The 15191-nt window shown below is 37.1% G+C and overlaps 1 pseudogene; it reads left to right on the top strand.

The window, feature by feature from the left end:
- Positions 1-3123: 3123 nt before the first annotated feature.
- On the top strand, positions 3124-3548 carry LOC118833439 (annotated as a pseudogene).
- Positions 3549-15191: the final 11643 nt, after the last annotated feature.

The raw sequence follows: 15191 nt of genomic DNA, 5'->3' as shown, positions 1-15191 counted from the left end.
TCCCTAGCAAAAGAATTGGCTAAAAATGCTGGACCCTGTGAAAACTGGGAACCAAGGCTACGGAGAGGAGATCCTAGGGATTTGGAAAAGTGTTTACAAGAAGTTGGGATTCAGTCAGGGGCATCACTATCTAGGCAAAGCTGGATAGTGTTATCAGCCTACCGGCTAGTATACGAAAGATTGAGATTAAGTGAAAGACATGGGGGCACTCCTACCCCACAGCAAGAAGGGGAATCTCAGATAGCAGGAGACCAAACTGACTCAAATGAGAACTTTTCTATTAATGTGGCTAAGAGCAACAGGAGACCAAAAAAGCCCAGAGTGCATTTCAACCCAGCCCAGAAAGAGCCTGACTGCCTGCTTCGTCCTAGCCATGGTGGCAGAGGAAGTGAGTGGGGGGAAAATGAGACAACGTTAGGGGCTGAGGCACAAAACACTACTGGGGTTCAGGATGTCCCTCACACAGGGAATAGGAGATGGTTAAATGATCAGACAAGGGCTCGACCCATACAAAGGAGGAAGACAGAAACCCGAGGTGAAGATTCAGTTACAAGGGAAATTTAGGAAGATTTCTCACCGCAAGAGGTCACAGATATTTTGAGTAGATTCAGCCAAAGAATAGGAGAACCATTAATATCTTGGATGGTAAGACTCAGTGATCAAGGGGCCAGTGGAATATCAGTAGATAGGACAGACTGTATGAGATTCATAGGTATCAGCCATGATCCTCTAGTTCAACAAGCTTTTAGGGAACATCATCAGCAAGGAGATGGTGATAGCAGGACTACTCTGTTGGCGTTAGCCGCTGTGGGATGCAATAAGAGATATGCTATTGATTCTATGTGGCCCACTGAGCACAGACCCTGGTATTCACTTAGAGATTGTATCATGAGACTAAAGAAGGAGGTGATGAAGACTGCCATTATGATAGGAACCGCAGACAAATATTACAATGATCCAATGGGACTGCCTCATAGGAATTTAATAATTAGGACAGCTCCCCCTGCTTATAAACAACTAATTTTGAATTTATTACTTGGAGAAGTAGGGAGCCGTCTTACAACAGTGATAAATAAGATTTTACAGTTACATGACTTAGGTGACTGGGGAAGGGATAGATCTCCTCGAGAGAGAAGGGTGAATAACCAGCAAACTTGGCGCCAAAGGAGAGTAACAAGGAAAGAAATGTTTACTGCTCTATTGAGAGCAGGGGTAGGTTTTGAAATGATAGATGGCGTTCCAACCAATGAATTATACAGAATGTATAGAGATAAAGGACTTGATAACAGGAGAAATAGGGAAATAACAACTGCTCCTGCAAGCCCACAAGCCACTCAGAGTGAAGGTGACCTTGTGTGATTAACGGATGAAAACTTGTACATCTGGGGAAAGGCTGGGAGGACAATCCTAGTCTCTTTCTAGGATGGGATCCTCTTAGTTTAATTTTCCCATTGTGTTTCCTTGTACATCTGGGGAAAGGCTGAGAGGACAATCTTAGTCTCTATCTAGGGTGGGATCCTCTTGGCTTCCTCATTATGTTCCTTTTGAAAAGAAACATTTCCCACCTGAGTTTGGCTCTGATGTTGGATCTTTGCATAACTGAAATCTCAACCAAACTTGAGATGATTTTATTTGAAGAATAATAGTCCATACTTGTCTACTCTTTTTGTCCTTTGTTTTGGCTAACGTTGTTGCTAGTTCTGTTTCCTTTAGGCTTTTAAGCACCCTGCACTTTCTGGTGACTGCCTAAGCACGTAGCATTCTTGGAATTCCTGCCAGCTAGTTAAAGAACTGACCTCTGGAATGGGACTTTTTTGGGGCAGGGCCATCTCTACATCCAATTTCAGCATGAAGAAGCTATGGAAAATGAGACCTTCACCCCTTACCCCAAGATTTTGAGCCCCAGTCGTTCAAGGGGGGGGGTGGGAATGATGATAGTGTTCTATGTTTACTTATTTTGTGTTATCTTTGCTATGTTGTTTTATTATTATGATATTATTGATCCTATGTAATGGATACAAGGATTTAGGGGTGGACATTTGAATTATTAATAATTATTTTGGGGATGATTGATTGAAGAGATTATCTTGCTGGGACCTATGGGTGGATCACATTTGAATCGTAAACCAATATTTAGGAATGTCACCAAATGATATGTTTTGCTTTATAATGAATGATATGTTTTAGTTTCCTTTGTAATTGGATCACAATGTATGTTCTAGGATACATGGCTGATTAGATTATGTATCCTATAACAAGGGGTGGAGTGTGTTGGCAACCAAAAATGGGCTCTTTAGCACTTAGTCAACAAGTGGCCTTGACTAGTTTGGCTTTTTCCCCTGAACTGAATGCTGTTTGTATGTTGGACTGGAGTAAGCTTGTCGGCCCCTTCACCTTGCTTCCCTTGCTTAAGCTGATAGAAAGAACCTGTGCTTTCCTGGTCAACCCCTTCACCTTGCTTAAGCAGATTGAAAGAACCTGTGCTTTCCCCGGCGTACCTTACACCCCCGCAGAAGCTGGATGGTTAAAAGCAGCTCCCGTTGGAGCCAGAGGCTGCTACAGCCACATCCACAGCCACAGCCACAGCCACAGCTGAAGCAGGAGCTGCCAGTAGCAGAGCTGACCTACGGGAGGAAGCTGAACAAAGACTTCAGGCCAGTGGGTAATCTTTTTACCATAGAGGGGGAAGCATGATTTTGCTTTACGCAATCATGCTTCTCTGTAGCCTCCTGGTTACTCTTTCAAGGTGTACTTATTGGGCCTGGAAGCTTTTGATCAATATATCAAAATGGGGTTGCTGGTTCATGGGTTGGTTACTGTGGAGCCTAAATATATGTTTTGATTCTTCTGCCTTCTACTTTGAGAGTTTCTTATATCCAGTGGTTCCAAACCTTTCAGACATGTTTATGATCCTCTTTGAGATTATAAACTCTGCCCTCCTAATACACCAATCCAGTATCTTTGCCAAGAAAACCCCCAACAGGTATCATGAAATGAGGAACATGGCTGAAAATGACTGAACAACAACAAAGATTGAATTGGAGAAGAATGATAATAGTGTGAAAGTTGGATTGGAGGATAAAAAGAAAGGAAGCGCTCTTTCACTACCAGATCATTGCCATCATGGGTCGCATGCACGCTCCCGGGAAGGGCCTGTCCCAGTCTGCTCTGCCGTACTGTCGCAGTGTGCCCACGTGGCTGAAGCTTACCTCGGACAACGTGAAGGAGCAGATCTACTAGCTGGCCAAGAACGGCCTCCCAGATTGGTGTGATCCTGAGGGATTCTCATGGCATGGCACAAGTACACTGTGTAACTGGCAACAAAATTTTGAGAATTCTAAAGTCCAAGGGACTTGCCCCTGATCTTCCTGAAGATCTTTATCACTTGATCAAGAAAGCTGAGAGACAGAAGACATAAGGATTCTAAATTCCGTCTGATTCTGAATGAGAGCCGAATTCATCGGCTGGCTTGGTACTACAAGACCAAGAGAGTGCTTCCACCCAATCGGAAATATGAATCATCCACAGCCTCTGCTCTGGTTGCATAAATTTTGGTTTGTGTACTAAAATAATAAAGTCACGTCTAACTGAAAAAAAAAAGGAAGCAGGCATGCTTTTTTGGAGGCTATTGCAGTAGATCAGGCAGGTAGTAAAGAAGTGGTAGCAGGAAAACACAGAGAGGAGGGCACATATGTTTGAGATAAAGTGTATGTGAAATCAACACTATTTGGCAACTGATGGAATGTGGGATGTAAAAGAGAGGGAGGAGTCAAAGAAGATACCAACATTTAGAGGATAGGGTGAATTCAATGGACAGAGGATGAATTAATTCTAAACATAGGACATAGTATGAGCAAAGGCATGGAGGTGGGAAATTGTGGGTTACATCTTTTCAAGTACGGAAAACTGGGCAAAATAGTTTAGGGAGATTCAGGCTTTGGGAAGGAAAGAAATAAGCTTAGCATCATATTGAGGAGATCATTGAAGAGAAGACTTTGTATTTTGCTTTGGAGACAATAATGAACCATTAAAGAGTTTGGATAGAGAAAAGATGGACCCCCACCTAAATGCATAATGATTGTGTGGTGCTGGCAGATCATGGAGGTCACAGAGTTAGTAATCTGCCACTAAACTGGTACTCAAATGCATATCTTATATTGTCAAATTCCATTTGTCCCCCCACTGTACCATCTTGGAAATTTCTTAGAGGTTTTGGTGAAGAGGTGAGGTTGTTGGGAAGTACATATTGTTGTTAGTTTCATCCCATGAAAATGTGTGTTATATAGTATGAAACTAAGAAAGAAAAGCAGAGGTATTGTGAAAACAAAAAAGGATCCACACCCCTCCAGATAGGCTATTATGGTTTGTGCGTGATCAAAAAAAAAACTTAATTTCATAACTAATAGACTATGTGCAGATGACATTTTAATGTCTGAAAAATGCTTTATGTACACTATCTCAATTGAAGCTCATAACAGCCCTGAGAAATAGGTATTATTATTTTGGGGAAATGAGGTGTTAGTTAAATGATTTGCCCAGAATCACACAGGTAGTAACTATCTGAGGTAGGAATGAAACTTGAATTTTTTTTTCTGATTTCCAGTCCAGCCCTCTATCTATTATTCCACAGTAGTTCTGTTTTCCTCTAAATGTTTTTAGGGAGAGGGGATAAGGGAGTGAGAAAACAACCCTTTTAAACATTATAGTAGAATTTAGTTTTTAAAGTTCAATGTATTTTTTAAAAAGAAGAATGATTCAAATGAGAATCTTTAAAAAGTGATGCATATTTGAGAATATGGTGTTGCTTTTTCTTACATAATAGCTTATATTCGAATTAGGGCTGCTGGCCATGTTTTATTGTACTGCTTACCAACCCTGAATCAGATTTGAAAAGGGAAAGCATCTTGGACTGTTAGACTATTTTGTTCATCTTCAAGAAACACTGATTAAACAATTTAACTGAAATTGAAAAATCCTCCTTGATACAAAAAACACACAAAAGCTTTTCTTTGAGTAGATCCAGTTTTCATGTCAAGATGCTTTAGTTTCCAGCTGTATACATAGATTCATTGCTCTAAAAATATTGCTCATTTCCTTTCTCTACTCACTCATTTTATCCCTCCATTAAAAAAAAATATGAAGGGTCCAATATACAGCCCATATATTTAACCATTTTCTCTTTGTAGGTCACATGTTCTACCTTAAAGTGCTACAATTTTTATTTGGGCAAAATTCTTTGGTATTCATTATTTCTGAGAAAGATCAATAAATAGTTGACTGTCTCTATTCTGTTGCAGTTGCGAAGTCTTGGTGATTCTTCTTATTTTTTTTTTGTTACCACCACTCTTGAGCAAATATCCCCAATTTTCATTTATGGTCCAAAAATGATTATAATGACCCATTCACCATTGAATATACCTTCTATAATTAAAACCAAATGTGAGTTTTCTTCCACATGTATTTAGACAGAATGTTGACCTTTGAATCTGAGAGACCTGGGTTCAAATATTGCTTCAGTTATATGATCCTAGACGATTCTCTTAGTCTTTCTGAGCCTCAGTTTCCTCATCTATGAAATAATGATAATAATAATAATTATAAAATGATAAAAAGGTAATACCTCTTAGCACATTGTGAGGATCAAATAAAATAGTCTATGAAAACAATTCTTAAAACCTTAAAGCTTTCTTTAAATGTGAACTGCAATCATCATCACAGGGCAGATTTCAAAGCTTCCAAACTGAGGGAGAGACAATACAGACATTTACTGAAAGGCTGTGTAGTTAGACTACATAGTTCTCAGGTAGTTGTGGAAATGTTGGACATTCAGAGTTTTTGTTAACATGTAATTGCAGCCAAATGGATATGAGAATGGTTGATGTACTCTAAAAAATTCGCCACCGCCAAACTCCCTAGCTGATGTTGTGATCTCTATGATGAGGACCCGTGATGGCCAGAATGGATAACACTTGTTTTGCAGAAATTTTGCTGATTGTACGTAGACATAGCCTGAGTCTTAGTTTTGATGAGGCCAGGTAGAGGGAAGCTGTTTTAAGCCCATAAATAACTATCCATTATTATCAGAGGCTTCACTAATGGCATCTGAGTAACCAATAAAACCCATAGGCTAATTTTATCCTATTAATACTATCGAACATTAGCTGCTCTACACAAAGGAAATGACTTTAAGTGCCTGAAGCAGAACCAACAACAAAATAATGACCTAAATGGACCCATGAAAACATCTGTACAGGATAACAATATTAAAATGGTATGTTAAAAGAAAAATAGTGTTTCCTTTTAAAACCTAATTTCAGTCCTTCTGCACATACACTAGGAATCAAGTAGAGGTGAGTTTTCTCTTTATTTGACTCTCTGGCAGAAGTACCACTTGCTAGTAGTCATTTGGGGAGACTCATCAAGATCGCTTCTTCAATCAATCAATCAGAACTGATAAAATGCTTATATCTGAAGTACTTGGGGATTAAAATACAATGAATGAAATAATCCCTGAAAGCATTCTTTTTCTTATATTCACTACCTGATTTGTTAGAGTTGTTTTAGGCTTAAAATCTAAAAATACAAATCATATTAACTAAGCTGATTATAACAATAGCTCTCATTGTTATAGCCCTTTATATAAAACTCCTTTGCTCACAGCACCCCTTTGACAGAAATAGAAGAAATAGGGCTTATCATTTCCACTTTAACAAGAATGCATTTGACCTGTGTTTACTCAATTAGCCCACAATCGTATTTTAGAGGTGATCAGAATAGTACAGTTGATTCTAAAGAGTTCTATTTAAGACTTGATAGAATCCACTGGATCCAGTATTTTTTAGTTATATTAGACAGTAAAATGGATTTATCTGTTTTCTATCTTTGGACTAAGCTCCAATCGCATTGTATTGTTGGTTCATAGTTGAAATACTTAGTGATGCAAATACAAACACTTCCTAAACTTCAATGGAATTTTCTATGAAAATAGTTTGTGATGATGGGATATCTCCATTATCACTTTAAGGTTTTATAAAACATTTTTTACCTTAAGAGCCTGTGGGTAGGTAGTTCAAATATTAATATCTCCATTTTGTTGATGATGTAAATGAGGTGTAGGGGAATTAAGTGACTTGTCTAAGTCAAAGTGCTAGTGAACGTAACAAACAGATGAGGTATGATATGGGAAGATTTATGATTGCATAATGTGTTCACAACTGTGATGGAGGAGATATGGCTCAAAGTCCAAGTTTAAGAAGGATGCCCTGGGGTAGTGATATCCTCCAGATGCTTTTGTTTATGAAAAGCATTGTACTGATGATTGCATCAAGCACTGGGACATTTCAGAACCTCCAAGAAGGCATCTGTCATCATTCTAAGGAGTTTGCCTTGCTTGTCAACATAGGAAAAATCAAGTGACAAAGAATGTCTATTTTCTATATTTGAATGTTGCAGGACATGTAGAGCTTGTCCACCAGTGTGTACATATGTTATAGATATGCAGTGAACTGGACCCAGGGATCAGCAAAAAGAGGAAAGCAGGTGGGATTTTTCAGAAATTTCATTGCTCCTCTAATGGCATCAAGAATCCCATGAAAGCCAAGGCCCTGCTTTTCTTTATTGTTTTTTTTCACTTAACAAACATTTATTTTATTGATCTCCTATCTATCTTGCCCCTAAACAATAACAAAAAAGAAAAAGAAAGACCTTGTAAAAAGCTTACATGGTCAGAAAGAAAGAAAGAAAGGGAGAAAGAAAGGAAGGAAGGAAGGAAGGAAGGAAGGAAGGAAGGAAGGAAGGAAGGAAGGAAAAAAGGAAGGAAGAAAAAGGAAAACATTCTCCCATTGGTTATATCTAAAAATGTATGTATTTTTCTGCATTCTGCATCCCTCACCTCTCATAGAGTATGTAAAATTCTTCAGCATTGTTCCTCTAGAATCATGGTTGGTAATTGTGTTGATCAGAGTTAAGTTTTTCAACATTATTTATTTTAAAAATGTGGTTATTATTATGTTCTGGTTCTGCTCACTTCACTCTGCATCAGTTTATACAAGCATTCTAAAGTTTCGCTGAAAGTAGACATTTTATTATTTCTTATGGAATATTAGTATTTGTTTCCAGTTCTTTGCTGCCAGAAAAAGAATTGTTACAAATGCCTTTGTATACATTTGGTACATGAAATAATATTTGTAATGTACTTTGTAAATTCCATTATTATTATTTTTCCTTTTATTTTGATCTGTTGAGGGAGGTGTTAGGCCTAATAATGGCACTGGTGGATCAAAGTGTATGTGTTTAGTAACTTGGGGCTTAGTTCTAATTGATTTAAAAATGTTTTATCACAGTTGTTTTCCTGCATCCCCTCCACCATTTTTTCCCTTTTCTGTCTCAAATCTGATAAGTGTGATGTAGAAGCTCAGAGTTACTTTAGTTTGGATTTCTCTAATTTTTAGTAATTGCTTTACTTATATAATCAAAATTGTTCATTTTATCTTCTGTGATCCTTTTGATCCTTTTCTTAATCATGAACTCTTTCCCTATTCATAAATCTAAAAAGCAAAGTCTTCCATGTGTCTCTTAATTTTTTATAAGTTTGCAGTCACATATTCATTTTGATGTTATTGGTATATGGTACAAAGTATTGTTTTAAGCCTAATTAGATTGCTTTCCAGATTTTTTAGCCATTTTTGACAAATAGTGAGCCTATCTTAATAGCTGGCATCATCAGGTTTATCAAATACCAGAAAACCAGTTTTGTTTACATCTATATGATGTGTACCTAATATGTTCCACTTATCAATCTATTTTTAACCAATACCAAATAATTTTGATGATCACTGCTTTGTAGTGTAGTGTGAGATCTGCTACTATTAGGTTGCCTTTCTTTTCATTTCATTTTTTTTTTCATTATCTACCTTGAGGTCCTTGACTCTTTGTTCTTTCAGATGAGTTTTGCTACTATTTTTTCCTTGTTCTTCAAACTAATCCTTTGGAAGTTTTATTGTTATGGCTTTGAATTAATAATATTTTAATGTTTATTCAGCCTACCAATGAGTAACTAATGTTTCTCCATTTATTTACACTGGTCTTACTATATAGTTGTATTTATATCATTCCCACTCACATCTTGGTAGTTGGACTTCAATTATTTTATACATTCTTTAGTCACTTTGAATAGAATTTCTTTTTCTATTCCTTCTTCTAGGTTTTATTGGTAACATATAGAAATACTGATGATTTATGTGGATTTATCTTATATTCTGCAACTGTTAACAGTATTCTTTCAATTAACTTTTTAGTTGACTCTTGAATTTCCTAAATAAGCCATCATAATACCTGCAAAATGTACAAGCTTTGGTCTTCATCTGCACTTATTCCCTCAATTTCTTTTTCTTGTTGCTATAGCTAACATTTCTTACACTATATCAAATAATAGTGCTGGTAATGTATATTATTGCTTTGCCCCTGATGTTACTGGAAAAGCCTTTACTTTATTCCAATTACCCTTAATGCTAACAATTTGTTTTATATAGATACTACTCACCACATTCCATTTAGATCTCTGTTTTCAAGTATTTTTTTTAGCAAAAATAAGAGTTGTTAACACCTGTAACTAACATTTTTGTTTCACCTTATTTTTTTTTTTAAATGCAATTTATTTATTTAACATATTTGGTTTTCAGCATTGATTTTCACAACAGTTTGAATTACAAATTTTCTCCCCATTTCTGCCCTCCCCCCTCACTCCAAGATGGCGTATATTCTGGTTGCCCTGTTCCCCAGTCAGCCCTCCCCTCTATCATCCCCCTCCCCTCTCATCCCCTTTTCCCTTCCTTTCTTGTAGGGCAAGATAAATTTCTACGCCCCATTGCCTGTGTATCTTATTTTTTAGTTGCATACAAAAAGTTTTTTTGTTTTTGAACATCTGATTTTAAAACTTTGAGTTCCAAATTCCCTTCCCTCTTCCCTTCCCACTCACCCTCCCTAAGAAGTTGAGCAATTCAACCTAGGCCACACATGTATTATTATGTATAACCCTTCCACAATATTCATGTTGTGAAAGGCTAACTACATTTTGCTCCTTCCCAACCCATCCCGCTTTATTGAATTTTCTTCCTTGACCCTGTCCCCTTTCCAAAGTGTTTGTTTTGATTACCTCCACCCCCATCTGCCCTCCACTCCATCATCCCCCTGCCTTTTATTTTTTTTTTATCTTCCTCCCTCTTCTTTCCTGTGGGGTAAGATACCCAACTGAGTATGTATGGTATTCCCCCTCAGGCCAAATCTGATGAGAGCAAGGTTCACTCATTCCCCCCTCACCTGCCCACTCCCCTCCTCTCCTAGAACTGCTTCCTCTTGCCACCTTTATGGGAGATAATCCACCCCATTCTATCTCTCCCTATCTCCCTCTCTCAGTAAGTTACTCTCTCATCCCTTAATTTCATTTTATTTCTTTTAGCTATCTTCCCTTCATCCTCAACTCACCCTGTGTCTGCTCTCTTTCTTTTACATATATATATATATATATATACACATACATACACATACATACATATACACATAGATACATGCATACATACACATTCACTTATATATATACATAAACATATATATATGCATATATATATATGCATATTCCCTTCAACTACCCTAATACTGAGGTCTCATGAATCATACTCATCATCTTTCCATGTAGGAATGTAAACAAAACAGTTCAACTTTAGTAGGTCCCTTGCAATTTCCGTTTCTTGATTACCTTTTCATGCTTCTCTTGATTCTTGTGTTTGAAAGTCAAATTTTCTATTCAGTTCTGGTCTTTTCACTGAGAAAGCTTGAAAGTCCTCCATTTTATTGAAAGTCCATATTTTGCCTTGGAACATGATACTCAGTTTTGCTGGGTAGGTGATTCTAGGTTTTAATCCTAGCTCCATTGACCTCCGGAATATCGCATTCCACATCCTTCGATCTCTTAATGTAGAAGCTGCCAGATCTTGGGTTATTCTGATTGGGTTTCCACAATACTCAAATTGTTTCTTTCTGGCTGCTTGCAGTATTTTCTCCTTGATCTGGGAGCTCTGGAATTTGGCAACAATATTCCTAGGAGATTTCTTTTTGGGATCTATTTGAGGAGGCGATCGATGGATTCTTTCAATTTCTATTTTGCCCTGTGGCTCTAGAATATCAGGGCAGTTCTCCTTGATAATTTCCTGAAAGATGGTATCTAGGCTCTTTTTTTGATCATGGCTTTCAGGTAGTCCAATAATTTTTAAATTATCTCTCCTGGATCTATTTTCCAGGTCAGTGGTTTTTCCAAGGAGATATTTCGCATTGTCTTCCATTTTTTCATTCCTCTGGTTCTGTTTTATAATATTCTGATTTCTCATAAAGTCACTAGCTTCCACTTGCTCCAATCTAATTTTTAAAGTAGTATTTTCTTCAGTGGTCTTTTGAACCTCCTTTTCCATTTGGCTAATTCTGCCTTTCAAGGAATTCTTCTCCTCATTGGCTTTTTGGAGCTCTTTTGCCATTTGAGTTAGTCTATTTTGTAAGGTGTTGTTTTCTTCAGTGTATTTTTCAGTATTTTTTTGGGTCTCCTTTAGCAAGTCATTGACTTGTTTTTCATGGTTTTCTCGCATCCTTCTTATTTCTCTTCCCAATTTTTCCTCTACTTCTCTAACTTGCTTTTCCAAATCCTTTTTGAGTTCTTCCATGGTCTGGGGCCAGTTCATGTTTTTCTTGGAGGCTTTGGTTGTAGGCTCTATGACTTTGCTGTCTTCTTTAGGCTGTATGTTTTGGTCTTCTTTGTCACCAAAGAAAGAATCCAAAGTCTGAGACTGAATCTGGGCGCGTTTTCGCGTCCTGGCCATATTCCCAACCAACTAACTTGACCCTTGAGCTTTTCAGTGGGGTATGACTGCTTGTAGATTACAGAGTTCTATGTTCTACGTTTGGGGGGGAGGTGCCAGCTCTGTCAGAGCCGCACTCCTCCTTCCCCAAGGACCCCCAGTCCAGACTGGGCTCAGATCTTCGGCAGGCTGTGCACCCCTGCTGTGATCCGCCACTTAATTCCCCCCACCAGGTGGGCCTGGAGCCGGAAGTAACAACAGCTGTAGCTGCCCCACCTCCGCTGCCCCCGGGGCTGGAAGCCGAACCGCGAACTCCTTCCACTCCCGCAGCTTTTCCCACTAACCTTCTCCGCAGTCTTTGGTGTTTGTGGGTCAGGGGTCTGGTAACTGCTCACGTATTCAGGGCGCTAGGGTCCCCTCCGCCCGGCTTCCGGTCTGGATCATCCACGCCGCTCAGGCTGGGCTCTGCTCCACTCCGTTCCCAGCTCCCAGCTCCCAGCTCCCAGCTCCGTGTGGAATAGAGCTCACCCAGACACCATCCGGGCTGTCCTGGGCTGGAGCCCTGCTTCCCTCTGCTGTTCTGTGGGTTCTGCCCTTCTAGAATTGGTTCAGAGCCATTTTTATAGGTTTTTGGAGGGACTCGGGTACGGAGCTCACTCTAGTCCGTGCTTACCAGCTGCCATCTTGGCTCCGCCCCTTTGTTTCACCTTATTGCTGTGAATGTATTTAATCAGAAATATTTAGAAGTTCTCTGTTTTATTAGTGACATTTTTTTTTCTGCAGAATCAGAATCACATACTTACATTTTCTGGATAGATTATTCTTGATAATAAATCTACATTGTTTGTCTTTGGAAAATCATACTCAGTTCTTTCTACTCATTTATAGCAGCAGCACTAAATCCTATGTGATTTCAATACTTGAACTCTTTCTTACTGCTTGCAGTATATTTTTTCTATGACTGGAAAACTCAAGCTTCTGGCTGTAACAATCCTAGGATTTTATATTTTGATATTTCTTTCAGGAAGTAATCAGTTGGTTCTATTTTTCACTTTGCCAGAATTGCCCTGATCTGAACCTGATGGATTTGGCTTTGTGATCAGAGTGACTATTCTGCTAGTCCTTTTCTGTTATGCATTTCCTACCCTTGTCACATGAATATGGGTTGAATTTTTGTGTGTTTTCTTCTTAGATTGCTTGATCATTACTCAATATAGAGCTCTTCTTACATATTTATTGGAGTATGTCTGGGAGAAACTGAGATGCACTGTTTCCTCCTATTTCCTTATCTCTTCTGGCTATCCTTGGCACAGCTTTTCAAAGCCAAAGGATTCTACCAATCTTTTTATTTGGCAGCAAAAATGAGGTTGAACAGTCTGCAAATAATTAAAAATTAATGTTATGCAAGAACGCAATGGAAAGAAACAATAATATGCAATTAATTAATGAAGTAGTTGAATTTTATTTATGAAATTAATTAATGAAATTTAGTTGATTTTATTGGGTTTATATATGAAATTCAAGGGTGGTTTGATTTATTCAGATTATAAACATAATAAATTATTTTACTATTAAGAAATGAAAGATTATATGATTAAATCAGTATAAAAGTTTAAGCCAGATATCATAGGGTTATATTTAAGTCTAAAAACCAAAGGCATAATGTGATCATCTATTTTAAACAAAGACAGCATATTTTATAATGGAGAAATATTGGACAGTTAACCAATAAGTCATGGAATGATGTAAGAATGCCTGCTCTCTCCACTACTATTTGGCATAAGACTAGAAATAAAGGCTATATAGCCTTTTTGATATCAATATGACAAAAAACTAATTTGAAGGGAGAAACCTAGGTGAACAAGAATAATATCAAAAAGAGCTCTATTTGTTCATTCAGATGATTTACTTTAAGAACTGGAGAGAAAAAAAAAACAAAAATTAATTGAGACAATTATTAGCTTTAGTCAAGTATCAGGTTAAAAGACAAATAAAAATAAAACCAGCTTTTCTGTTTATTTTTATAAAAGCCAGGTAGAAGAGATAGGAAGAGAATGTTGATTTAAGATTACTCAGAATGCATTACGTATCTCTGAGTTAACCTACAGATATAGATAAAAGACAGAAATAAACTACAAATTAGTATTTGTAGAACTAAAATATCACCTAAATAACTGGAGGTCTTCAATGTTTGTGGCTGGGGCACATAAATATAGAAAAAATTATGATACTACTCAAATTGCTCTATGAATTTAATGCTTTAACTATTTAGTAAACAATTGGATGCTTTATAGAAATAGGCAATAACAAAAACCACTTAGAGGAATACAAGTTAAAAAAATATCAAAGTATATAATTAAAAGGGAAAAAATAACAAGAACATGATGTTGGTCTTACCGAAATCATACTGTTTTAACTCTGTAGCATTGAACCAAACAATAGAGAAACATATCATAAGAACAGATTAAATAACAAGATCTAACAACAAACACACATGTAATCTACTCTCTGGTAGATCTAAGAACATAATAAATGGTGGTGTTTAGATCAACATCTTATTCCAAATACTACAATCAATTACAAATGTATAAATGATCAAATATAAATGTTACATCATTAAAAAAGAAAAAAAAAACTGAGAATAGAAAGTTATTTATTTATGAGAAAGGAGATTATTTCTAAGGGAAGAATTTGTAATTGTACATGGGATAAATGACATTGTATGAATATGATTAGAGTTAGGTGGAGGCAGAGGCATAGGGATAGCAATAGAAATAAGGATAGGATTAGGAATAGGAATAGTGATGGGAATAGGGAAAGGGAATTCATCTGTGATTTCATTAGTATAGAAAATTCCCATCAAAAGAAACTTACTGCCATTGCAGGTTGGTACCTTCCCTACACTTTATGGTGTTAAAAAGTTACCTAGAAAACTGAAATATTAAGTGACAAAGAAAATCAAAACAATTAGAATCAGAAGTAAGGATATAAATTGGAAAGGGGTTTATCCTTGCACTAAATGCTATATCTCTGGGAAAAATTGGGTATCCAATATTCATAAGAAATTGGTAAAAATATAGGAAATCAAGAGCCGTTCTCCAATAGGTAAGAGGTCAAAAATATTAATTAGCAATATTCAAAAGAAGAAATGTGAACTACCAATGACTATTTGAAAAGAAAATTGTTGAAATCAATAATAATCAGAAGAATGTAAATGAAAAGAACCCTGAAGTATTACCTCATATGATCAAGCTAGCAAAGATTGCAAAAGATGAGAAAAAATATTGTTTTGGACTGTTGAAAGGCAAACATACTGATTCACTTTTGGTAGAGCTGTAAATTGATTCA

Source organism: Trichosurus vulpecula, chromosome 1 (assembly GCF_011100635.1).
Source record: "Trichosurus vulpecula isolate mTriVul1 chromosome 1, mTriVul1.pri, whole genome shotgun sequence".
NCBI classification, from domain to species: Eukaryota; Metazoa; Chordata; class Mammalia; order Diprotodontia; family Phalangeridae; genus Trichosurus; species Trichosurus vulpecula.
Note: the sequence above shows the minus strand (reverse complement) of the source record. Positions and strands in the feature narration are given on the sequence as shown.